The sequence below is a fragment of the Poecile atricapillus genome, chromosome 13 (genome assembly GCF_030490865.1).
Source record: "Poecile atricapillus isolate bPoeAtr1 chromosome 13, bPoeAtr1.hap1, whole genome shotgun sequence".
NCBI classification, from domain to species: domain Eukaryota; kingdom Metazoa; phylum Chordata; class Aves; order Passeriformes; family Paridae; genus Poecile; species Poecile atricapillus.
This window is the reverse complement of record NC_081261.1, coordinates 7,733,119-7,759,971: the sequence shown is the minus strand read 5'-3', so window position 1 is coordinate 7,759,971 and position 26,853 is coordinate 7,733,119. Positions and strand designations below refer to the sequence as shown.

The window sequence follows — 26,853 nt, the reverse complement described above, 5'->3', positions numbered from 1 at the left end:
AGAGCAGAGCACAGTCTATTCTCAGTGAAGAACATAAATTTTGAGCAACTCCAAGAGACGTGAAGAAGTCACTGGCTTTATCTCAATTTAACTGATTTCAGGAAACTTAAGCAACACTCAAGACGAGGGCTCTCAATCTCAAAGACACTCAAACCCTGCTAGACCTGCTATTGTGTAGATAGCAATTGCTAATTTATTGACTGCAAAGTGCTGTGGATCAAGACTTTGTATTTGCTAATATGTCTCCTGGAACTGGCCTTTAATGGCCCAATTCAACTGGTATTAGTGAAAAGAGAACAATGTCCATTTTCTTCAGTAGAGTTGGATGAAGTTGTATCAGTTAGCACCTGAACTGAAAAAATAAAACATTTGGACCAATTAGTCTCACTGCTAAGACACGTAGCACACATTTTATCTGATAGGAAAACTTCAAATCTAGGGCTAAAGCAAAGAAATTCTAGTATAGTTTTCAGATTAAAAAGAAAGGTGTTGAGAAGTGGAAATCCACTTCTCATTCCCTTGGGTGCAATTCAGAAGTAACCCTGGAGAAGCCAGGGCAGCTCCAGGAACATAAATAGGAAGTGACAGGGAAATCCAGCCTACTATTCACATCACATATTCCATGGTTCTTTCTATTTCGCAGTAATACACCAAGTTAAGCTGCTTATTAGATGGGCACATTCTCCAAACCGCAGGCTTGGATGTTATGTTGGGCTTGCCATCAGTACTGACCGCCCTTTAATCATAATTCTGCTGTCATTTGTGGTTTCACTTCAGAAGATCCTTGCTTTAGTACACAAATGGGATTGCTGTTAGCACTGCTGCTGCCCAGGAGAGAGGCATGTGAGTAATGCCACGAGAGGGACTCCCCAAAACCAGCCCTGTTTGTACAACCCTCCTGCACATTTTCCTAACAATTGATACTTTCAAATACTTTACTTGGTCTACAGGATGTTGTGGCATATGCTTCCAAGCCCCACAGCACACCTATTAGCAAATCATGACCTTCCTAAAATGACCTAATAAGAGCTAATAACTGTCATAAAGCATAAAAAGGCTGTGGCACAGAAGGTCTTTTATGGAATAAAAAAAACCCCAAATTTTTATTAGCAGAATCACTAATGGATACAGAGTCCTCATGTGATCGATTTACTTTTAGGAAATGCCTGGTATCAGATAATGAAATTATCTCACAAAACAAAAACAACCCCCAAACCAGTACTTTCAAAAAGCACAGTGCAGTCTGGCAGCTCATGAATGAAACACTCCGTAGGTGTTTGTGTACATTTATAATTTACTACACCACATTAAGAAATAAGACAACTGCAAACGACAAGCTGATACTCTCCCAGCTGTGTACACTATGCAATGATACTTTCCACCAGGGCTCAGTCAGCCTCACTACCAACCTTCCAGCTGGGAGAAAGACAGAAGGATCCAAAGGATCCAAATCAGTTCTAGCAACTGAGTAACAAAGGGCAGCAACTCTGCCTTCATGAAGTTCTGAAGCAATATACACTGAAATGCTGTTTAGTGTGAGCACATGCCAGGAGCAGAGGCACAAATCCCACCCCTGATACAGAGCATCACACCTGCTCCAGACCTTGCTTTCATCCTGCATCCCAAACTTGTATAAAATCACTGCTAATCTCACACAGACGATCTGGCAGCTCATGTAGGACCAGGTTCAGCCCCTCTGGAACAAAGCACCAAACTCAGCCAGTCACAAACCTAGCTTTACACATGTTCCCAGCTCAGGGAGAAATCTCCAGGTGCAGTTTTCAGCACACAAATAATCCTATGAAACACTGCAAGACAAGCTTTTCTTATGTCCTCACCAGGAGAAGACTCAATGTAATGCATGGAAGTGCTTCACAGCGTATTTTCTACACCACTTTTCACCTGCTCTTGATCTTTCTCCCTGAATTTCTCTGATGGACCCACTGTTTGCAGTTGCACCTGTAACCCTGGTGAATTATTCCATGCTGGCTCATCCTAATGGCTGAACCATAAGTGACCCATGTAACCAGAACCCCAAACTCTTTCTGTGCACACAGATAAGGAGGCTCTGCAGAGTTTCAATTCCATGAAAAAGCTGACAGATCTGAATGAAGCAATGGAAAAGATTGAAGATCTCAACAATCATCTTTTCTCTCTGCATATCCACTGACTACACTCAGCATCTTGTCCATGTTCCAGTTTCAGTACAGCTGAAGTCTCCTGGCAGCAATCCAGAGACAGCCATGGATCCCTAAAGCTTTCAGAGTGCACCTTCTCCAGTCCACAGGACACAGCAGGAGATGAAGACATTCCTTTCCCAGCTTCCATACCTCTGCACAATTCCCATTCCTACAGCCTGTCCCGAGTTCCAGCCCTGCAGAAAGCATCGGGCTTTTTGACAGCGCTGATGTGGAACATCCCAACTTCCTGCACTTCCTGCACTTGTGGCTTTCTCTTCTATTTGTTTTTAAGCTGTGGAAGGTACGTGGAACATGATCCCTGAGCCAGGTGACCAGGCTGAACACGGTGCAGGATGTTTATACACATGCATTGGAACAGCCTACACGTACACGTTCAAAACTGCTGTAATCAGGAAATGAGCCATGAAATGTGTAAGCGGCGGCACATTAATAATCTGTTTTATAGCTTAAATTAGAATCTTTGGAATTTCACAGCCAGACACTTTTAAATAGGTCAAAAATGCAGCAATCACACTTAATGATCACACTGTGATGTGCACCGCATCAGAGCTAGGAGTGAGGAAACCTGAGCAGAATGGATATGAACTACTGGCACTCTCAAAAAAGCATTTAACAAATCTCAGGAACAAAACACACAACTCAGGCACCAAGTTTTTTATCTTTTGATCCTGCTCTTCAGAAATGAGGTGTGAGATTTCATGTGATCACAGACAACAAATGCTGTTCTCTGTGTTTTCCTTTTAGTTAGCACTGCAGATTAGCAAAGGATTTGACCACTTACAAGTAGTGAGAATTTAGTGATGTTAACAAAGCCTTGCCAGTCTGAGAAACACGATTTTCTGTCCTACCTGCCCACGCACATGTCACCCCCAGTGTACAGACTTAAAACACATTCCTGAGTATCAGCACTTGGGTTTCTTTTATAGAAAAGAACAAGAACCCACAGATCAATCTCAGTAATCTTTTAGTCTCCAAACCAGGAAAACCCTTCATAATTTTGCTAAATTTAGACACATGCTTATGTTATCTCTACACCAACTTGACTTCAGTTACAATAAACCTGATGGAAAAATTGAATAAAGAATGAGAATTTCAGCAAAAGACGCAGTCATTGACTAATTAATCCTGTCCTGTCAAGCTACTGAGGCATAACCAAAAAGGCAAACTAAAAGAAAAAAAAAATCAGCTATATTCTGTGAAAACAAAGTCAATGTTTGTCTACTGCGAAAGTACAAAGTCAGCAGGGGAGACTGCTTGGAAGCTTGTAAGAAAGCAGTAGAGAAATGGTTTTTTGGTTTCTTTATTCCTCCAGTCAAACTTGGCTTCTTCTAAAAAACAAAGCAAGGCAAAAGATGAAAGGCCTTCTCTTCTGAAGCCAAAGATGAAGAATACAAAGAATATTAATGACTAACAAGTCTGTCTGTAAATGCCATGAGCTTAGCTGTAGAAGGGGCTAAAAGGAAGAACAGTACTGCTATTAACTAATAAGTTTCTGATCTAACAAGGAGTGATGAAGGCTGATTGGGTCATTTATGGAAGGGAACATTAGTTCAGAAGAACACAGGTTCCTTACAGAGGATAAAAGGAATGAAGAAAGGATGCCATTATATACATGCAAAATCTCAGGATGGTTCATTCACCCAGCACATAAAGGTAGTAAATTCCCAATTAGGGCTTGTCTGTCCCTCACAGGTTTGTGTGTACAGGTACAGCAGGTGGCTGTCTCGTGGAAAAACTTGAGAATAGGTGCAAATTTGTCACCAGCCTTATATTACAGAACACTGGATTTTGATGAATCGCATTTCCTAAACCAAAAATTCAAAAAGCACAGAACCTTGCCTTTGTCACAGCAAATCTTTATTATTGGACCCAATACAAGCCTGCCTGGTCACCACAGTTTCCCAATGTCCTGGAATCCTGCAGTGGTTCAGGAGGGTCTTATGGACCAGGGGCAAGGGAGGGAGGCAGGCACTGGCCTCTCACCTCTGGACCAGTGCAAAGCATGTCCTTCCATGTTTGAAGTTTTCCCATTCTCTTTCAACAAATTCTTCTAATTTAAGCAAGTGAAACACAATAAAACCAGGAAGAAGAAAAACAACCACCTCAGAGCCAAAAGTGACACCACGCCAACTTCAGATTTGGAAACTGATTCATTTGCCAGCTCATAGGCACACACACCTAGCGTGTCTATATTTATATGCACGGGCTCAGGCTCCCTGCTTGGTAGAGGCACTCTGAGTATTTTTATATCAGCAAGAAATGAAGAATCACTGTACTTGGAGAAGATGGAAAAATTCCCTTTTCTCTAAGCTCAGATTAGAGGAATCTTGACGTATCAGCTCTGCCTGTAGCATCCAGCAAGGCTGAGAGCCAGCACGGACACACAATTCACTCTCAGATTCCTTCCCTTAACAGGCCACTGCTCACTGCTGCAGACAGGCTGCATTTTGCATTGCAGCCTGATCCAGCAGATGAAATGAGAAGCTTCTGTGTCAGGATAGAAATCTGGGAAGCATTCTGACAGTGTGAGAGATGGCAGTGTTGAACCCAGTAGTGTTGGAGAGCTGTGCTGCTGCCCCTTCCCGCTCCCTTCCTGGGCTGGGAATTCACAGCCCCATGTTCAATACCCAGCTTTGTCCATAACCCACAGTGGTCTCAGGAGATCACCAAACTCTCTCAGCATCCCCTTATGGAAAAGGGGGATAACAACATGTCTCAGCAGATCACAAAGGTTTGTTAATGCTTGTAAGCACTTTGTAGATAAGCAACATCAAGACAGCAGTTAGCAGAGGGATTTGGGGCACAGACAGACATAAATCCAAAGCATTCATATCATATACTTCTTTCAGACAAGCATAGCAGCAGATCAGCTCCCTGCAGTTAGTGGTTGTGGGCTCCATCCTCTCAACAGACTGAGCACTCTGCCTTTGATCCAAAAAATGAGTCCACGGAGAATATTCACATGTTTAATGTTAATCATATGCTTAAATTCTCTGAATCTATAAAGACAGTAAAAGAGAAAAGTGCTCCCTAGATCCAAAACAAACACAAATTCCCAGAAGTTATATTTAGGACATGAGCAAACATTTGGCCAGCAAAGGAAAAGCCTTCACTACACACCTGCTAAGCTTCCGCATCACTCAGGAAACCTGCAGGTGGGAAAAGTGTCCAGAGTGAGGTTGCTTAGACAAAACCTTTCTAAAATAACCAGCATGATGATATTTGAAAGAAACACCCCAGAGCATGTGACCTACTATTCTTACACAGGCAGAGCAGTCATCGAGCAAGAAAATCAGAAAACAGAAGAAACAAAGTTTATTAAGAAATTCACCACACAAATTTGAACTTCTGACTAGGAATTTATAGTTGCAAATGAATGCATTCATTTATTAACTGTTTACTGTCAGAGAAGAGGCTTTCCTCAGAGGACAGGCGCTGCCACCCAGTCCTCACAAATTCCATATGCCTCCAGCAGCACCTAGAAAGCATCTTGTAACTCTGCATCAGAAAGGAACAATACTGAGCAAAAGGAATGGAACCCCCTTAAAGCCTTGTTCATTTTCAGCACATGCTGCTCTCTCATCCTCACTATCTGAAACATCTAACTCAATTTACGTCCTGCTCAACTCCTGGGCTAGCTAATGGCTTGGGGCTACCAGTCTGCTAAATCAGCTGGCCAGAGTGTCCAGCAGTCTCTGCTCTTGCATCAACCCCACCTTGAGCCAGGTCACCCTGAGCCCTTTCCTGCAGCTGGATCAGCTCTGTGGAGTGAGGACACAGCTCCTCTGGTGCAGGTGGGAGCAGCAGAGCAAGAGCAGGGACCTGCAGCGTTAGGATGTAGCCAGCTCCACACAGTCAGACACTCCTGCAGAGCACTTCCAGCTACAACCACAGCTGCAGCATGGACACAGCCCTGGCCAGACAAACATCTGCAGCATAAACATAGAGCTGGCTTCCAGAGATGATTTTCAAAACCCTGTTAAACAAGCATGTATAGCAAGAAAAGCCTCAGGCAACCAAAGGGCCACTATGCAGAGCCTCATTGCTGTAGCAGACCTGTAAACATTATCCAGCTTACTCACAGCAACATCATGTTTTGCCAGCAACATGAAAAGCACAAATCATTCTCTCACCAGCATAAATTGTCCGAGAAGTTAAATAAGGCTGCAAATTTTTTCTAAAGATTTTTAAAGAATCCTTTAAGATTACTGTCCTCAAATTTAATTAAAAAATGCTATAAATATTTTCAACTAAACATCATTGGATGAAATTGCCTTGATGGTATAAAAGAACCATTCTCAAGTAATGGCTTTCTGAGAAGCACGTTGTATTATAACAGTGCACAGCACTTTTACCTTAATAAACCAGAGGGAGCTGTACTAGTCACACCTTACAAAGGGTTAACAAGGTGTTTATCTTCCTTGTTTGGCTGAATTAGAACTACACAAAATGCCCTGACTCAAAGGAGGCAGAAGTATTCCTACCTTCACCTGCCTTAAACCAAGAAGCACGAGGGATGAAATAACAATGCTGGGTGAGGCTGTAAGAAGTCAAGTGAAGTTAAGACACCACAAGGAGTCCTGGTTGTATTTCTCCACCTCCTTTGCAAGACACTTTGCTGTCCCAAGATTTGCAGACACTACAAAACAACGCAAAGTTCACTGCTGTTGCAGCTTATCAGCATGACCTGGCAGACCCCACCACTGGGGAAACCCTCTGAAGAGGACTGAAAGCCCCATGGGACACCTCCATGACTTTCCTTCACCAATTTCCTGGAGGAAGAAGCACTGTCTCCTATGATGGGGTTAGCTACAAGGCATAACTCCAAGCCTGTGCAGTGTGGGGCATCTCTCAAAACAAGCTCAGACCACTTATTCATCTCTGGTGCCCCCATTAATATCACCCAGGACTTCATTACCAGGCACCTTCCCCTTGCTAGAGCCTCGACTCTTCCTTTGCTCTACCACTTCTTCGTTTAAGTGCACAAAGAGCCAGAGTAACAAAGAAATGCACTTCCCATCCTCACTCCTTTACCCTGTCATCCTCCCCACCCCTCAAAGGCAGCCCACTCCTTCTCCCATCCCTAAGTGAACAGGAAGATTGAAAGAGTCCTGGGAAACAGCACCAGCAAGGGGCATCTTTCAGTGCTCAGGAGGGCAGACACACCTCCAGGCACCAGGTGCCACTGGCTGCACCACAGAGCACAGGCATCCCACGGCAACAACTGCTGGAATACACCTTTTCAGCTACACTGGCTTGAGAAACAATAATTAAATTCCAGTCTAATTTCCTCCTAATCTACAGCTCTAACTCCTTAGTGACTCCCATTAAGCCAATTCCCAGCTGTGGTATCACTCTGGGTGTTTGCCTTAAATAAGGAGCCCAGGAAGCTACTAAACAATCTTTTTATCTGGAAAATACATGCCCAGGAAATTTCTCCTGTTGAATACAAATGTCAGTATTTCAGGTTTCACTAACATCATAGGATGTGCCATCATCACCCTACTCAACACATGGACAGAAACCATCAAGTCTAGAAAAATACAATCAAAACATAAATGGTTCCTCCTCTGCACTTCTCGTTTTCCTCCTCATCTCCCAGTGTTTTATGCTGTGCCAGAGGGAGCAGTGCCCAGCGTGGGTCCTCAAACAGCCACCAAAACACCCAAGGCTATGCCCTGGGTATTAAAGGCACCACGGGCTGAGGAGGGCTGTGCAGCTGCTCCCCTGTCCTGCTAATTGGGTACTGTGGACACGCTCACGCCGTAAGCGCATCTTTGACATAACACAGCATGACAATTTTTCCAGAGTCACAGAAATGCAGAGCATACAAATAAACCTGAATGCTGAAACCATTTCATTGTTCATAACAGCATGCACGCTGCACCTGTTACGACCAAGGGCACTATCTACGCCTTGGAGCTGATAATTTCAGCCTCTAACAAGCCTGACTGTCTTGGAGGACTATTAAACTCCAGGAGTTAATAAAACACAACAAAATTATTTTACGAAAAGAAATCATTACCGAATATAAAGGGAGAGATCTTTAAATGCGAGGTAAAGAAAACAATCCTGAAACTGACATTTTCATCTCACAACCGCTGGGTCAATTTAAATCAAATTTAACTGAAGCAAAATAACTCCAAAATTGATATTGGTAAATTCCTACCCTGAAACAAACGTTCGGGAGCTCAGGTGCAATCCCAGCCCGGGACTCCCGGCAGAGAGGAAGGCAGGACAGGACGCTGGCGCGGCACAGCGGGGAGCGCTCCCCGAGCCCGTCCCGGCGGGAGGGAGCAGGCGGCGGCGGCGGCGCTCCCGCAGCCCCGGGGGGAGCCGGAGCCGCCGCAGGGAGCAGGTGCCAGAGCCGGTCACCGCCGCCAGCCGGGGCCCCGCCGCCCGTGGGGGGCCGGGCCGGGGGTGATTTTTCGTCGGAGAGAAGGAGACGGAGGAGCGCGGCAGAGGAGCGGCAGCCGCGGCTGCGGCAGCGCGGTGCGGGCAGGGCGCGGCGGAGGGGACGGGACCGGCACTCACCGAGCTACGCGCGGCTGCTGCTGCCCCCGCTGCCGTCCATGGGGCCGGCGGGGGGACGGGAGCCCGCTGCGGGCCACAGCCGCCCCGCGATCCGCCGCATCTGCCCGGCGCCGCCGCCGCCGCGGAGGAGGAGGATGAGGAGGAGGAGGAAGAGCGGAGCGCGCCGCCCCAGAGCCCAGCACAGCCCGGCCGCAGAGCGCCGCCTGCCCGCCGCGCCGGGATGGGATGGGATGGGATGGGATGGGATGGGATCCGCTCCCGGCGGGCGAGGGGGGGCCCGGCCGCGGGGGCAGGTGCAGCCGCCCGGGGCGGGGGGCGGCGCGGAACCGGAGCCGGGCGCGGCCCCGGGGTGGCGCAGCCGCCGGAGCGGGGCTGGCGGCGGCCGTGCGCGGAACGGGGGGCGAGGAACGGCTGGAAGCGCCTGTGTGTAACGTGGCCGGGCGCGAATCTGCCCCGCGAGGGCTTTTAATGAAGTACAGATGTTCCCTAATATAATTATATCGTCCTCTCCCCGATAATTGGCTTTGGCAGCCGCGCTGATCGAATTCCCCTCCCGGCTGCCGTGCGCTCCCTCCGCCGGCAGCGCAGAGCCGGGGCCGCCCCCGCCACCGCGCCCGGGCTCTGCCCCGGGGACCCCCGGCTGTGGGGACCCCCCATGGCCCGGGCCCTGCTCCCGAGAACCCCCCTTCTTCAGAGACCCGCGACTGCAGTGGGAGCTTTTGGCTCACAGCAGGTGAACATGAGGCGCAACGCTTATTTATTTCTTTCTTAAAGTGCATGTCCTCAGAGAGTGTGGGCTCGCTTTGTAAACTGGGCTGCCCGTAGGCAGGGAGGATGAAACACCGTGGTTGTAGGACGGAAAGGTTATTGCACACATTGGGAAAGGAAGGACCTTGTTATTGAACAGGAGCTCAGCAGCAGGAGATGTCCTGGCCATCTGAGCAGGACCAGCACCCCCGTGCAGCTCCCTCGCTGTACCTGTTCTCTCAATGGGCCAGGTGAGCTGCTGATGGTTAAAACTTCCCAGTTCCCCTCAGCTTGGTTTGTCTTTAGGGAAATTGCCAATGAGGACACGCTAATACAAGCCAGATGTGTAGGCGTTTTATGCATCTATGTGGGGAAAACGGATCAAGCCCACAAATTCATCTTGCAGAGGACAAGCAGCCAACACAAGGTAATGATTTCTAGTCACTACAGGCCCCAGACCACACTGCTTTCACCCGATGACTCAAAGCTGAAACCCAGCCACACCATTCCTGCTGACACCTGGACACTATGAGGGGTGTAAATACTTCAGATAAGCAGGATTAGGGAATTCTTTTAGCCCAGGGTTGCAGAGGGGAGCCGCAGAGAGCTGACATATCTGTACTTCTCTCCTGTCAGCTCAGGCAGTGTCTAAGGGGATGGGCAGTCCTGCTTGTTAACACAAAGTGCAGGTTGGAAGTCAGTTCCCCCATCCCCAAAAGAGATTCTGTCCTGCCCACTCCTCTTGCCTAGTCCAGGGTCTTAACCAACAGGTCTTGTCAATTTAAGTGAAGGCAAGAGACTACAGTTCTTTCAAGCAATTAAAAACTCAGCCCGAGCCCACAACTATAGTCATGCTCCCATTTTGTATTTACCACTGATACCAAGGTGACACCTGTGAACAGAGAATCATTTTGGATCTATAGAAAGGGTAAAAGGGTGGTTCTACACAGAGTCTGGAGCTACATCACTGTTAATTCTGTTCTCAGCATGAGGAGTTCTGCCTTTGCCTCAGCAGAAACAGTACAACACTCCTTGTTTTCACACCAATGCTCTGCGGATTTCTGAGGGACCAAAACAAACAGAGGGTTTCACAAGCTGGGCAGAACATGGAGCATCCTTGGTTTGCCTTCTGCTGGGCCTCTTTGGGGTTTTGCTCACCCTGTAGTATGCCTATGGCTGCTCAGGAGACAGAGAATCCAACACAGTCACAGAGATACAAGTGATACTGGTCTTCCAGACACTATTTTTGATGTCTGCTTCTTGTTCTTGATTCAGTTCTGATTCCAGAAGTGAAGGCATGGGGAAGGCATTGTGTCAGAGGCAGCTGTGTGTATTCCCTGAGAGCAGATGCCTCTGCAGTGTGGATGGCTTAGGAGGCAGGGTGGGAACAAAGAAACTAAGACTATCCTTTCCTCCAGTTTCATTTCAGCCATAGTAGAATCCTTTCTTAGAAGGATATAAATATAGAACAGGTGAGGGAAGCACAAAAGCAATACAACCTGGAACAACATGATTTGAAACAGAGGACAAGCAACCTGACAGACTGACTACAATTTCTCTTTCAAGCTCTTTTTTTTTTTTTTTTTTTTTTTTAATTAGCCCATCATAATTACAGGCTCTCACTTAGACTTCCCAATCTTTCTTTAAAACCAGCACAGAAATTAATTCAGAGAACTACCTAGTTTAGTTTCCCCTCGAGGGCAGATGCAGAACATTCACCTTAAGCAGAGAAGTTCTCCAGTTTGTGAGTTCTCCAGTAAAGATACAAGCAAACTCACACTTACCTTATCCTTGCTTTTATGCTTCATGGCCAATCTCCCAGCAGGAGCCTTCTGCTTCCCCCAGTTCTACAGATAAGTACTTTTCAGCTCTCTCTCACTGAGTTTCTCTGCCTCTTTCCAGGTGTTAACTGGTAAGTGTGTAATTTCCAAGGATCAACTCTGTTAAAGAGAGGAGGAACAGTGGACTTACTCCTCTCTGACCTCTCTTATATTTCCTGTCCTCCATCCATTATTAAAGGTAGATGGTTCAGATCAGACTCCAGCTTGCTCCTCAGATATTCCAGGGTAACCTTCTTTAGGCTTTGGCCTTTTCAGCGTAATTTTTGTTTCTGTGCCCTTCTGCAAATAGGTAGGTGTTGTTTCCTGAAAGCATTGTGCTTGTATTTTCCTGGAAGTAGAAAACAGGGAAACTTACTGTAAAATTCAACCAGTAACAAGTCAGTCATTGATTCTGTTCTTTATTTCATCCCATTTTTTGAATAGGTGCTTTCTTAAAAGAAACAAGATAATATAACTGTTTGATCCTGAACAAACAAGACCAACGCTTCCCCCCCACCCCAGTACAAGGCACCTGTCTGATATTTTATTAACTTTGCTAATTGCATTAAACATCCTGCAGTGTTGAACAGTCATGAGCTGCTAAATCTGAGATCAGTACAGTTGAACTGGCTGTCAAATGAGAAAAAAAAAAAGACATTTTAGACCCAGAGTAGTAACCAAATAAGCATACAGTTCTGAATTCTGTTCAGCTCCTCACAGTGATCATATTTTATGAACTACTGGAAGATGGTGTAAGGAGTCACACAATAAGTATGAGCTGTATGGGTGCAAGTGAGATTGATTAATAGATCTCACATGTTCAGACATTTCTTTAAACAAGAAAAATTAGGTTTCTCTATGTGAATATTTTATGCAGATTTTTATGCAGATAATTTGTACCTGCTCTTTCATTTTGTTACCTGTAGTATTACATGTGAACATAATAATAATCTAAATTTACATACACAAATTACTGGAAGGTCTGGATCTGGCACACTGGGGAATAATTTCTGGCTGGAAACATTAGCAGTGTGATAACTATTTAGACAACTATATGAAATGAAATAAGCACTTGTCAAAGGGAAAATGCATTGTTATGAAAACTGGAATTGGTATAGTCTCAAATAAAAATGGAGCTTGTGAAAATGAGTTAATCCTAAATTCTCTCTTGCCACTCCCCTGCCTTACTGCTTTTTCTGTTTCTTTCCTCCTTTTGTTGGGGTGAAATCCTGCAGAGTATGAGAGCTGGGGAGGCAGAAGCAGGCAGACCTTCCTGAAGATGTGGGAAGCAGTAAATCCTGGCTCAGAGCAGAGGGCTGGCAGGATCCCTCAGTCCAGGCTGGTGGCTCTGCCTACAGGGATCAGACATGGCTGTGCCAGAGAGGGACCTGGCCAGGCTCTGTGTGCCCTGCACACACAGGGACTGCTGCTGCACTCACAGCGCGTTTGACATGGGAAATGCTGGCCTTGATTTTGGTCCTGATTGTAGGCAAGACCCGAATTCTGCTCAAGAACTCGCAGGAGAAGCAGCAAGGTCAGAGAGAACAGACAGAAGCTGCAAATGCTTGCAACTGCTACAGGCACTGTCAGGCAGTGGGTTCCAGCTGACAGGCTTCCATTTTTAAGAAGCACAAGGGCATTTTTACCATAATTTTCTGGAAGTTCCTTATTTGTTCACCAGGAAACCCATCCTACAGCCAACCAGAACAAAAATGTGAGGAAGGAAGCAGGGGAAAAAAAAGAGAAAAGAAAGGAAAAGCCAGTCAAGCTACTGCTAATCATATTAATTTATATATGTTGTTTATAATTAGTGTTTATAAGCATTCATTTTCTTTCTTCAAAAAAGACCACATCTCTCCAGGACCCTCACCATGTCCATTGTTTTTATGACAGGCAGTAGAGATAGGTACCAATTACTTGGCTCTTATTTAGTGAGTACTCCAAAATACTTTGATGCAGCAGCATTGTAAATTCTCTGTAGCAGCTAATTGTCTCATTTTAATTCATTTTTAATGAGACACCTGGGAGAGTGAAGAAACATCACAAAACCACAAAAATCCCAGAATACTTTTGAATTGGTCTCCCAATCTCTCCCTATCTCTGCCTTCCCACAAAAGGACTTTTTGGTACTAGCACATAAAGATGCAGCTTCGCCCAGCTGTGTGACTACATTGCTCCCTGTCACTTCATAACTTTCTCCCACAGGTGAGGGAGGATGGTGGTAGAATCTATAAAACACCATGGAAAAAATCCAGAGGGAAGCCTCTGGTCTTCAGATGTTCTACATCCTCATCACTGCTGTCTCTCTACACAACTGAGCCACATTTTGTCTGTTGCCAGCAGGCTGCAGAAGGAAGTGCAGGGTTCTGAAGGAAGGGTGGGGTTCTTGCACATCATCATTTGACATGCAGATGTGACTCTAGGACAGAAAGAAAAAAGGTGGCAAAGAGGTATATTTTCTTCATCAGCAGCTGATTAATTGCATACTTTTTTGTGGAAGAAAAAATCGTGTCCTCTGACAGTCACCGGCATGGTTTCTTCACTTAAGAAACCCTCTCAGCTCTCACTCACATGGCTCAGTGTTACATTCTGTGCTAACATCCAGATTTTATTGACTCAGCAGGGGAATTAATACCAGTAAGACAGAACTGCCCAAACTCTATCAGCAGTTTGGCTTCAGCAAGTCCCTGTCACAGCATCCCTGGTCTCTGCTGCTGCGGGAGGGAAAAGGAGCACACACCAAGGCAGCCCTTAACCAAATCACATGAGGAGCTCCTAGATCAAAACCAGGAGTGCCAGTGGAAAAAGAGCACTGGACATTGAGAAACATGTGGGGGATGTTGTCACTTTAATTAGAAAGGTACCTGTGGTGGCAGATTGGTGGTGTTTCCACCGAGAGATTTACCATAAATTGAAAGGCGCACCCAATGAGCTGTGCGGTTTTACTGAGACATTCCCCTCTCAATTTTGGTAATTAGCTGTGCTCTTCTGTTAGCACTGTGATAATTGTTACCATGTGAGGCCTGTCAGCAGCCACAGGGCAGTGTGGCTGTCCACAGCACATGGACATGCACATAACCACACATAACCACAGCAGTGATCATCCCTGGAGCAGTGTCCCCACGTGCCCCCAGGGTCAAAGTCTGGAGCGCTTCTCGCTGGCTAAGCCCTATCCTTGCCCTGCATTAACCTGGAATTCCTCATCTTTAGCTTTAGTGAGAATCTGGTGAGTGGTCAGGGCTGTGGAAAAGCCTGCAGGTTTCAGCAGTAGCTGGAGAGCAGCTGTGGATGCTGATCCTGTGGCACAGGCAGCAGATGTGCCCCCCTGGTTAGTGCTGGCGTGCCCAGATGCCATAGCCTGCAGTCACTGACTGGCTTCAGCAACAGAGAACTCTGGTCCAAGCTCAGTTTCTCTGATCTTTAACAGTATAATGACATTTGATACTATTAGTATACCAAAAAACTGGCTGCTTCTTTTGTCTACATTTCAGCTGCTTCAATGCATAAAGGAGCCTTGCACATTCAGAGTGCTGGGACCAGGGGTGGGTTGATTCCAGCAGAAGAGCTCTCGAGCCTTTGGTACGGGTATGGTGGAGCACCCAGCACAAACACTCAGCGGTTTTATCCTCCTCAGCTGCAAAACTCCCCTTCAACTTTGCTGCTTCTGGGAACTGACTAAGGGTAAGGTGAGCATAGAAGGCTGCCAAGCTGCTGAATTTGTTTGCAGGGGTCATGCTGTGACCATACGGTCAGGGAGAGCGCCACTTTTGGGAATGAGCATTCATGTACTGAATCTACTGTTACAGAAAAAACCCTGAAAATCCCATAGCATTTAAGAACTCTTTGTTGATGAGATTATTTTGACAAGAACTCCAGGAAACTTACTTTCCCACTGAAAACCCATTTTCAGGCTATTTTTGTCTTGACTCTATTTCATCTCCTTTTCTCAGATGGATTTTTTTTTTGCCACAGATGAGATCCCAATTTCTTTTCAGACTTGGACAATGGTGCAGTTGAAGAGAGTGGCAACAACAAGCTGCTTCTCAAACTATTACACAAAAGCCTTCAGTCAGGATATTTACAATAAATACAGGCACCAAGTGTGGGGCTCCCATTTCTTGGCAGCATTGCTTTACCAGATTTTTCTCTGGAAGGAATCTATTACATCAGTGGCCTCGGGAATGTAGATTGAGATGGTTTAATCAGAGTTGAAAATCACAGCACAGAAAGGGGCTTCAGTTCTCCTGGCTGGACATGACATCCCCAATTTGGGAGCCGCTGAGAAATGTCACTGATATCACAAAGTCTTTAGTTTGTCTCTGTCCAGTGTTAAAATGGCTGGTGGCAGCATTATGGCCCTGACTCAGCAAAGCACTGAAGCACATGCTAAACTTTAATTTCTTCAATTAGACTTAAATACATGCTTAGGGCTGAGGATATGCCACAATACCCACAGAGATCACAGTGCTGTTCAACAAGTAATTTGTTTTGGCCAGTGAATCCCTCTGTAGATAAAGGTTTTGTCAACTTTCCCGTGCTCCTGTCTGTTGTTTGGATCTCCCTGTTGTCTGTATCCCTACATTGCCAGGCAGTCTTTCAGGACACACCACTTCCTCCTCATTATATGTTCATACAACATCAAGTACAAATAGGGGTGTAGTTTCTATAGCTCTCATAACACCAATAATTACAACAGGTATGGATTTAAGCATGGGCTTTATTGTACTCCTAAATGGAGGTGTATATTTAGAGGCTTTATCTTTCTTGTGTTTTCCTCCATGTGTGAAATGGGTCTTTACCCAACCCAGCTTGCTTTAGGTCCCCACGAGGCAAAGTGTCTGTGGGTGGAATGACATCTATTTGAAGGGAACAATATTATGTGAGGAGTAAAGATTAAAAGGTCTGGAAAACTTCTAAGACTTCAGCTGACATATTGAGTAATGCCAAGGCTGTGGCCAAGTTCCTCTGTGGCTTGGAAGCTGTGGAAATGGAGAATGTTTCTGCAGTAAGTTAATCTACTGATAAGAACCTAAACCAGAGTTAATTACAGAGCAGGTTCAAGGGAAAGCTCGGCTGAGCCTGCAGAGTTATTGCATCAGTGACACAGCCTGAGGTTTGGAAAGGAGAACAGAACACAGGCAGGTGACCTGGGAGAGATGGGCCCAGGCCCACTCTGCTGCAGCAGTGTCAGACTGATTGTCAGCAGGAGCAGATCCAGGCTGGAAATTCTCAGTGAGTTCCAACAAGTGTGGAATCGGCTGCCTTCATTGCGTGAGAGCTGTGGGGGAATGACAAAGGTGGATCTAACTCATCATCCAGGGGCAAGTTCTAACACTGCTGGACAAACATTTTGCTGAAGGGTCTTTCTTAGCTATCAGGTTTTTATCTGAATTCTGTTGACTGCATTCCTTGGAGGAGGAAAAAAGCCTGCAAGGGCAAACCCTCACCCAGACAATTGTATGTGTTTGATTGACAGTCATGTACTTTTTTGTTTGAAATTAGATTTTTCAAAGGAGTAGGGTCAAGGGCTTTTTCTTGAAGAAGATCAAAGGTTACATCCTTTGCTCATCTAAACCAACTTGGCTTCAGTGACTCCTTTGTTGATTTGTAGCAGCTGAATGTCTCTACCAAAAATACAGCCCAGACATGGAATCAGCAGCACACCCATGCCTGCTTTCCAACTATGAAATAAAACATGATTCATAACCCAAGCACAGAAGTGGAATGCAAAAAGCAAACAGAACACAAGGTGAAAAGTAATTATATTCCCTTAATTGCAGATTTTAAAAAAACATATAACACCAAAAACTGCGCATGAGAGTCTTTTAAAAATCTGCAAAACATGAAGGCAGGCTCTTTATTGAATCCTGGGTTTTGCTAGAAAAATAAATATTTTTGTAGGAATTATTGGAGCATACATCTGATTAAAATCTTTAAAAAATGCACTGTAAATGTAAGAGCTATTAAGCTGGTCTAAAATATATAAATCATATTTAAGCTGAAAGGAGGTAAATAATCCATTGCTACAATATGATTGCCATTGGCAGAAAATAAAATTATGTGGAATTATGATAAATAGTGCAGCCAGTAATGGAAGCTATGGCCAGTATTCCCAAAGGAGGCACCACCCACAAGTGGCAAGTAAAGAAAGTAGTAAAGTAAATAAAGTAGTGGCAAGACTGGAAGTACAAAATCTATTTGGTAAACCACAGGTTTGAATGTGGAGAGAGTTCTGTTCTGATGGCTGAAATCACAGCACAGAGTAGCAGTGTGGTAGCAGAATTTCATCTAAGTTGACATTGTGATTTGTTACCATTTTCTCCTGCTGTGAGACAGGCTGAAGGGGATGGAAGGGGTGTGTGTGCATTGGGGCAGAGTATTCTCCATTTCAGCCCAGCCTGGAAGGTGACAGTTTGCTTTAATTAGTTTTAACTGTTTCAAATTATGTAAACATTGATTTTCACACTTACAGGTTGAGTAAGTAGATACTGTCATAAGAAAAATTAAAAGAAAAATGAGTGCATAAGAGTAGAAAGGAGCAGTAGAGAGGAGAAGAAAAGAGCTCTGTGAGATGAATACAGGAGCCACCTTCACCAGGTATTGCTCCATATTAGTATTTTCCCAGTGAGAACAGAAAGTGATTTTGATTTTTGCCACAGAAGATGTTTAGGTTCGATGTCTGTGATGGAGTCTGCGTGACTTGAGAACCAGCAGAATAATACTGTGTGTGTCCAATATCATAAAACACAATTTATTTGCTTTTTCTACCAGAACACACTATGTTCCTGTGGGGGCATAATCTTAGAGCTCAACATTCATGCTGGCTCTGAAAGCTTCTATTAAGACAGAAATCTCCCAGATAATAGAAAACTGTCTCAGGCCCATTCTCTTGCACATCAGGCTCTGTCTGTCCATTTGGGAGTTTATAGCAAGCTCATCTTCGCAATAATAGAGAGACTTTAAAAAAGGTCTTCAAAGGCCAATGATTTCCAACGGTATCCCTGTTTCCTTCCTCTACTGTTGTCTCTTTTTCCTCCCTCGCTCTGACAATCAGTTGCCAGTACTGGTAGAGAGAGGGATATTGCACTGGGTTTGGAGGGTGGCAGGATTACTCAGTGGGGAGGCTAAACTCAGAGTCCTGAGCAAAGCCCACTCTGCCAGCAAAGCTGAAATCCCCCAGGAGCAGCATTCTGTGCCTCCACATCTCCCCAGATGCAGCCAGGCTTTCCCCAGAGGGGAACCTACTCCTGCTTTTCCTAGAGGAGGGGATCACAGACCTTGGGCTCTTTTACAGAAAGATGAATAAATGAAAGAGGAAAGAGGAACAGAGCAGGCAGCTACGTGACATTACTTTTTGATTTAGTCATCCAGAGTTACAAAGTGATAGTAAACACTGTTATCTCTATGTTCTGGGTGGGTGTGAAACATAGCTTTAAGGAAATACTCAAAGCTGTTATTGGCTCACTTTGTGCTGTAGACTTTTCTAATAGAGCTGAATTAACTTCTCAGTTATCACAGAAGGAGACCAGGTTTATTTAATATCTAATATATTATAATATTTAATATCTAAAAATATTTGCCCTAACAGGTGACAACACTGCCCTCCATCAGGCAGTGGAGAGGAAAAACACAGCCAGGGTTTTTTGTCTGTTAGCTTTAACATTTTTCATACCCAGCATTCAATTAGTCAGCAAGGTTAATCTTTAGCCAAAGCTCAGTGCAAGGGCTGTGCTTCTTTCCTCCTTTCTGCTGGAGATCCTTGTGCATGGAGCCCTGAGTTTGTACATCCACAGAGGCAGAGACTGGCCTGGGGAAAAGGCAAAGCTGTGCCCTTGTCTCCCAGATTGCCCCTGAGCAGGTAAGGTGAGGCTGCATTAGCACATCCCCTCTGTCACTGTGCTTCCCACTGACCCAAGCCTAGTCCAAAACAACAGCAGCCCGAGCCAAACCACCAATGATGTTATATTTGCTCTTAAATATCAAGCTGAGGAATTTGCTCCAGTCATGTCACTTCCTGTGCCAAAATCGAATTTCAGCAGCCTCACAGTCTGCACCAGTCAGAACTGGCTCTTGGTGCAGTTCTGAGTGAGTTTATTGCAGCTCAAAGCTGTCAGGAGAGGCAGAGCAGAGACTTCAGGAAAAAAAAAGTAATAAACAGCAGTCATACTTCACACATGAATTCATTTTTTTTTTTTCTGAAAAAGAAAAAAGCTTGCTAAGCTTCAGAAGAAAGACTCCAGATTGCGAACTTCAGATCTCTTCCCAGCAGAGTTCCTTTATCTTGCCCCAGACTGAAACGCAGGCATGAGAGCACAGGACAGCTGAGATGGGATCGCTCCTTTTCCTTTCGTTATGTGGAAGTTAAAGGAAGACCAGGTGAGGGCACTGGATTTGCCGGTGCATTAGTCAGGCAAGGAACTCGTCCTCTTGCAAAACAAAACCACTACCAACAATAATCCAGCTCTCCAAGGAACATGCCAGGGAATGCAAAGGCTGGAGACTGAAAGACAAGCTGAGAGGAGGGGGTTTTCCTCCCTTTGACATGAGCAAAACACTCACATCCCTCACCCCACAGGGCACCGTGTCCAGGTCCATGAGAAACCTGTGAGCAAGGCTGCACAGAGCTGGGCAGAGGGGCTAAAGCCCCTCAGCTTAGAGCAGCACGAACCCCAGCACCTGGAAAGCTCCTGCTGGAGAGCTCAGCTAAAACGAGGTGAGAGAACAACACCATTCTTGATTGCACCGTACGGACCTGTGCCTTTGTATCTCAGAAATGCATTTGGGAATTTGTATTTCTTGACACTTCAGAAAATAAGGTCTGCACGATATTGTTGGTTACATACAGATGCAAAACACTGAGCAGCAGGAGAGGATTTTAAAAAGCTCTTTACAAGAATTTGTTACAGGTTCCCTAAGCAAGGAGCATAACTGGACTATGGAATAACCAGTCACTACAAAAGGATGCAGAGGCCAAAATCCTAGCAGTGGATTTTTATCCATCCAGGTAAACTAGAAAACACCATCAGGGAAAATTAGTTTGGAAGCCTTTGGTTTTGGTGCTGAATCATGTTTTTAGAGCTAAAGCATATCCAATAGGGAATGAAGCTGTATGAAACTTAATCTTAAAGGCAAACTGCACCAATAGAGAAAAACAACCCCCTCTGAAAGGTAGGGCAGGCAGACCTGATAGTTTTCCAAAGAACATTATCCTGTGATTAATCTACATGATGTTACTTATTCCCAACAACATCCAAAACTTCTATCTGCATTATTTACAAAGTCCACAGCTATTTGGTAAACAAGACTTAAGAAGTGTCAGCTGTAAGGGACTCCTGCTTTGAAGACAAATAGACAAGCAGACAAAGAGTCAAGGAAGGGCTCCAGTGTTTCAGCTGCGTGGCCGAGAGCCACTTCTTTGTAGCATATGGCGCACACTAACAGGTTTATTTTCCCCGAGGAGGATGTATAAACTGTCTGCAACTGCTCTTCACACTTGTCACTCTAAGTCAGATAATTCTTCCAAGGCATCCTGCCGAAACAGCCCCCAAGTCGGAGCTGAACAAAGAATTTGTGGACGCCTCGCAGGTTGCTCGGGGAGCAAAGGCTGCAGAGCCCGAGTGTGATAAAGCATATGGGGAAGTGCGTCAGGGACGCCGACAAAGGCGGGCGGAGCAGAGCCGAAATGAGAGCAATTAAATGAGGAGGGGCAGGGCTGGAGGGGGGCACTGCTGGGAAGCGGAGTTAAATTGGGGTCAGGGAAGAGAAGCAGCAAGTGGCAGCGTGTCTGTGCAGCTGTCCCAGCCCTGCTGCCCGCCCAGCCCCGCCAGGTCCCGGCTGCAGCCCCTGGGCTCTCTGCCTGCGCCAGGCAGCGCCGCTGGGTGCGAGGGCTGGCCAGCACCTGCTGCCAGCCCCACCGAGCTGCAGCCTGCCCCGAGGCCCATTACACACCGTGATTAATATGCACAGACCAAAGCGACTGGCAAAGATAATTACACAGCGAGTCAATTGGCTGGCAAAGTTAATTATGCGGGGAGTCAAATGAGTGGCGAACCGAGTGACTGAGGCAGAATAAAGAAACATTTGGCAGTGACAAATGGCAAAACAAGTTGCTCAGACAGGGGGTCAAGCGGCCTGGCCGCTGGATGCGTTCTTGCAGCAGAGGCTGCGTGTGTCGCTGGCACCGCGCCCGGGGCAGGGCAGGGCAGGGCAGGGCAGGGGCGGCACAGCCCCGGCTCCAGCGGGGCTCGCACCTCCGCCTGCCTCCGCTTCAATTACCCCTAACCCCGAGCCACTCAGCTTCCCTCCGCCTCAGGACAGAGCGCTGTCCCCATTGCGCCACACCAGGAAGTGTTTTGCATTCTCTCCAGCCGAATATGAAGCAGACGTATCGACCCGGCCTGCAGAACTATTAACTGAGCCGGGAGCGGGCTGGGCGCCCCGGGGCCAGCACCAGCACTGCCCGCCCAGCGCCCTCCGTAGCTATTGGGAAAGGAAAGGTTTTCCTTCTGCCATTACCAGTCCAAAGCAGGAAAACCCTACTGACTCAGACAGACAAGTTTCTACTACGACAGACTAACAAGCCACATTTTATCTGCAAACCAGCTAGATCTACCTTTCCTGACTGTGAGCAAATGTGTCTTTTTCAAGGACTTAGTGGAAGATGGCACAGAGCTTTGAGATCTCTTTGGGAAATGTTACATACTTTATTTCCATATATATTATATTATAAAACCAGTAAGAGCCCTGAAATGACCTGTAAAGGGCTAAAGGGAAGCTGGTAGCTCTAACCTTTTTATTCCTTACAGGGTATAACCAAAGCAAGAAGCATTGAGATGCTGGAGTGTTTGGGACTGTTCCTTGCTTTCTTCTACAACAGATAACTTACATGAATGCCAGAGCCAGAGCTCCCAAAAATTATGTTATGCCTAGAAATTACTGAAACAAACCACTGAAGAAAAGAGAATGTCTAAACCTCCCATCTGCAATAGTTTTGGTTTGTTAGCATTTACTTCATTCTGCTGGCCAGTTGGCATGGCTGGACAATGAAGGGCTTTGAGACCACACCTGCTAGCAAAGCTCAGGTATCTATAATGCAAATTTACACACAAGTTCTCCAGTAAAATGAAAGAAATTAAAGTCAGCTTTTGTTAATTGCCTACAAAAATAGTTTTCCCAAACTACATCTAGTGTTTGCCAGATAAATTCTGCTCTTTACATGCAACACTTTCATATCTGACTCCAGTATTTTATTTAAAGCAGTGTATTTGTTCTGAGTTGTGCTACTATAATCATGAGGAAAAAAGGGAAATAAGGAAAGGCAACCGGGCAGTTTAAAACAAAGAAGAACAAATAACAATAGCAGAGAATCAATGTGGTACATGAAAAATAAGTCCTTTCTAGGTCACGCTCAAATTTGCATTAATGGCCTTCTTGTCAAATTATCCCAGGGGAACTTTGGATTAGCATGCAAAAGAAGCATGATACAAACTAGAGCGGTAATACTTGTTTTATTTACCAGACCATTTTTTCCAAAGGAACTAAATATGAGAATTTTGGGGGATCTGGCTTTCATCTTTTAAAGAGGAAGCACAGTCAGGAAGAGCTCACCGTAATTAGCAGCTAGTCAAATAACACATAATTCCTCTCTGTATTTACTCAGCAGTGTGTACTTTAATCATGGCAAATATTAAACTGACCCTAGCCACCTCCTTCTATAGACTGGCTCAGGAGCCCATTTGTTCAGTTCTTGGATAAGCTTTTAAGAAAACAAATGTTACCAAGTGCATTTAAAAGTAAACACAGGGTATTCCCAAATCTGTGTCTGAAAACTTATTTGATAAATAGGAGAGTGGAAGAAAAAAAAAAAAAAAAAAAAAGAAGTCATAAGCATTTAATCTGCCAGTCCAATGTGCAATAGAGTTGAGGTGGCCACCTAAGAGCTGTTGCTGTTGTTCTGGAGGAGCAGGGCAGGAGCAAGATTTGGGAATCAATGGAGATCCTGGCTTTTATTATTGTTTAGTGTGCCAGTGAACAGTGAGAAACCCCAAACTCCTACTGCTTCAGCAGATCGTGTGGGACACCCACCCTTCGGGATTTTGGTTCACACACTTGATCAGCATTCAGTGAGACCTTTGGCTCTCATTGTCTTCCCTTCTCCTCATCTGTACAGGAAGCATTTACTGAGGATGCTCCACATCTCCAGTGCTGGCAGGAGGTGGAGTCTGGAGGTGGTTTCACACTGCAGCCTCGTGCCAGGAGGGTCAGGGTACCACACATCGACTCAGTTCTTATTTAGCAAATGTGTTAAGGTTTGCTACAAAACCAACCTCCTTGCACAAAGGCAGCCTGGAGATAAAAAATGGACTTCTGCACCCAGCTCTGCAGGGTGTGTGAGCACACAGACATAAAGGTTGTCTGACCTCTAAAGGAAGTATCACTCATGTCATCAAATCTCTACTGTTAGAGCAGGGAACTGCACCAGAAAACCTTTTCTCAAATGCTGGAATCTCAACACTGGCCTAGTAATATGCCAAATACAAGAACAGTGCTATTATCATTACTTTAGGATGAGAAAAGTGAAACAAATCTTTTGAATTAACAGTCATCTTTACAAATAGCCCGGAGCTGTCAGTTCTTGGACTTCCTTGAAACTCCTCTGAATTTTAAAGTTCATCAGGACTTTGCAGCTGGAGTGGGAGTAGGTAATCCAACCCAGACACTGCTATAGGAAAGAAACTCAACAGGGTGAGACAACAGACACCAAACTGCAGCCGGCAGAAGGTATTTACACACACTTCATGGAGTCACAAGGGGCACAAGGTACTGGAAAAATCATGCATTTAAGGCACCCAGGGCAAGAGACAAACAAATTGCTAAAGTCATGGTTTTTATAGATGGCACCTACAGTGAATACACGGTTACCTGTTTGCATCCTGGTATATTCAAATGCCGATTTTCAGAATTATAAGACCCACTTATTAACGTGGTTTGATCAGCAGTTTTACACTGCTCAGCCATGGCTGCTTTCATTATCTGCCACCCATCTGTACTGTTGGTATGCTTGGCTCTTTTACAGTGTTGATCATGTCTGATTTCACATGCCAGGTTACATTAACAGCTCTGAAACCCAAATGGCCACACAAGTCCTGGAAAAGCGGTTGGGCTGCTTTGCTGTTGTTACACATTATATTCCCCTCCTCATTGTCACTAAATCCAGCCAGAGAAGCACTTCTAGGGGGAGAGACCATTAGCCACCAAACACCCCAGGGCATCACAGCAGTCCACAAAGCTGATACTTTCTGCCAGCAGACCAGCAGCTCTAAAATGTGCAGAGTTTGACAGGTTTCTGGGCACCCCTCCTCCCCCCAGTTAGTCATACCACTGACTTCTCTGTACAAGGAATTAGGAAGGGGGGGGGGGGGGGGAGAAAGAGCTTTTCCTCTGGCTTCAAATTTAATGAAAGGCTTAGAAGTTCAGTGAATTCAGAGAATGTAACATTCGGGGCTCTCATGAAGAACAATGAAAATAATAAGAAAATCTAATGTTTCTTATACAAGTATATCTCTTAAAACTCTTACAAATTTTAGCCTTTTTGGTGGAAAAACTTAAACTAGAGGCAGATTAGAGTCTTGTCAGCTTGCTATAAGATTAAATAGTCTATTAATCAAAAATCAGGTTAACAACACTTTGTTAAAACTAATTATGTGAGGAAAGCCAGCTTCTTGTTGCATTGCCAAAATATTGGATATGTGTTTTTTTTTTTTAATTCATTGCATCATTTTAAACCAAATGTTTTGGCAGCTTAATTAGAGGCAGGTGGTGCCGTTGCCATAATTACATAGAATTCCTCATATTTTTTCATCATGCTTATTAGAGCCCTTGATTCAGCATGAAAGGGAAGCATCCTGGCCAACCAAATATTGCAGCAGGTTTTATGGGAAATGCAATGCACCTCTACATGAGAGCTGCCTTGCTTAGAGGATGCCAAATATTTATTTCAGCTGTGGGACAATACTGCCTTTTCCTGTAGGAAACAGTTAAATGAGACGAAAAGCTCTCAACCCCAAATGAAACCCAAACTCTTCAGAGTATGGCAGCATTCCCATTGACTTAATTGGGACCAAAACCCAGCTGGCTTTCCTGAGCAGGGTAGGACTGATTTATATAGGATGGATATGGGACAAGTCCACAAATATAAGTGAGATCAGAACTTGGCTCATTAATCTCTCAGGATTTGGGCTGGCTGTGGCCAGGGAAAGCAGAGCTGGATGTGGTTTGCAGGACAGCTCAGGATCACAGCTCTCAGCCCACTCAGTTCCAAAAGGTGATAATGTTTTTTTCATGTGGTTCTGATAGGGTTTATACTGAGGCTGTAAGTAGAGTGGTCGTGTTCAGTTCAAGGTGACAGAACTTGATTTACCTTACCTTACCACAGACTCATTTACCTACATCTGAAAAAACTGATAGAGCTTCAACTGCTACTGCCACCTTCATAGATCTCTCCAGTTAGAGCAGTCCTGATTTGGTGCTGGATTGCACCAGCTGGCACAAAGGGGAACTCAGATCTCATGACAGGCACAGAGCTGATTTTTCAGAGTGACAGAGCACTTGTAGATGGCCAAGTTACAGTCTGTGTGTCCCTGGGAGTCAATCGACCTCTCAGCCTTGGATGGTCCTTCTGGTCCAGGGAAATTGTGTCATGGCACACAAAGGAGTGGATCAGGCTGTATCACATCACGATTTTCAGCACCCCAGATGCAACTCCATTCAAAGTCCTGGGTTAACAACCCAGACTGACACCTCTGAACACACAGCCTGCACCACAGCTGAGCCTCACTGAAACTGAGCTAAAAGATAATCCATATCTGCATTTTTAACACCTTTGCCCCCTTCCCATTTCTACCATCTTATTTTGTCCAACCACACAAATTATTTTATGATTGTGCCCCTCAGAGTGAGCTCTGGGGTCTGTGTGTAGCTCATGTGTGGAGCTCCCTCTGATCTGGATATGATCTTCCAGCATTAGAGAGCTATTAATTAAAATTAGTGCTACAGAATGTAAGTAATAAAGTTCTTTAAGCACAGCATTTCCCTTAAGCTTTGTCATTTATCCCTGAGATCTTACACTGCCTGTTCAAAGTTAGTGACAGGACTCAAGTTTCCATCTGTGCTGGTCAATTTCTTGTTGATCTTAAAGGTTTTAGACCATTCAATCCATGCAGCTGTGCTATAGGGAATGGGGCCAAGACAGTGTATCTCAGAGAGCAAACCAGGAAATTCACTGGGGGAAAACACCCAAACTCCCATGACTTGTTGGTCATTTGGGAATCAGTTTGAGGAAATCAGTGCTGTACTTCCCTCTACTTTGAATTTGGAGCCCACATCCCATGTAAGTAAGAGAGACAGCAGCAGCAGCTTAAGTGTTATTTTGATTCTCCCATCCCAGACTTTTTCTGTGGGCCTGATTCTGTTGGTGCAGAACTGATGGGAGCTCAGCTTCTATCAGCGTTTTCCCAGTTCATCTGGGCACAGTGCAGTCTCAAAGAACTGTG

At 45.2% G+C, this 26,853-nt stretch overlaps 1 protein-coding gene across 1 annotated transcript in view; it reads right to left on the bottom strand.

The window, feature by feature from the left end:
* RASGEF1C (RasGEF domain family member 1C) overlaps positions 1–8,922 on the bottom strand; it is a 71,927-nt gene extending 63,005 nt beyond the window's left edge. The window contains exon 1 of the mRNA XM_058849076.1: positions 8,736–8,922. The gene's annotated coding sequence lies outside the window, so the exon portion shown is untranslated. The remainder of the gene's footprint in view (positions 1–8,735) is intronic.
* Between the last annotated feature and the right edge of the window lie 17,931 nt (positions 8,923–26,853).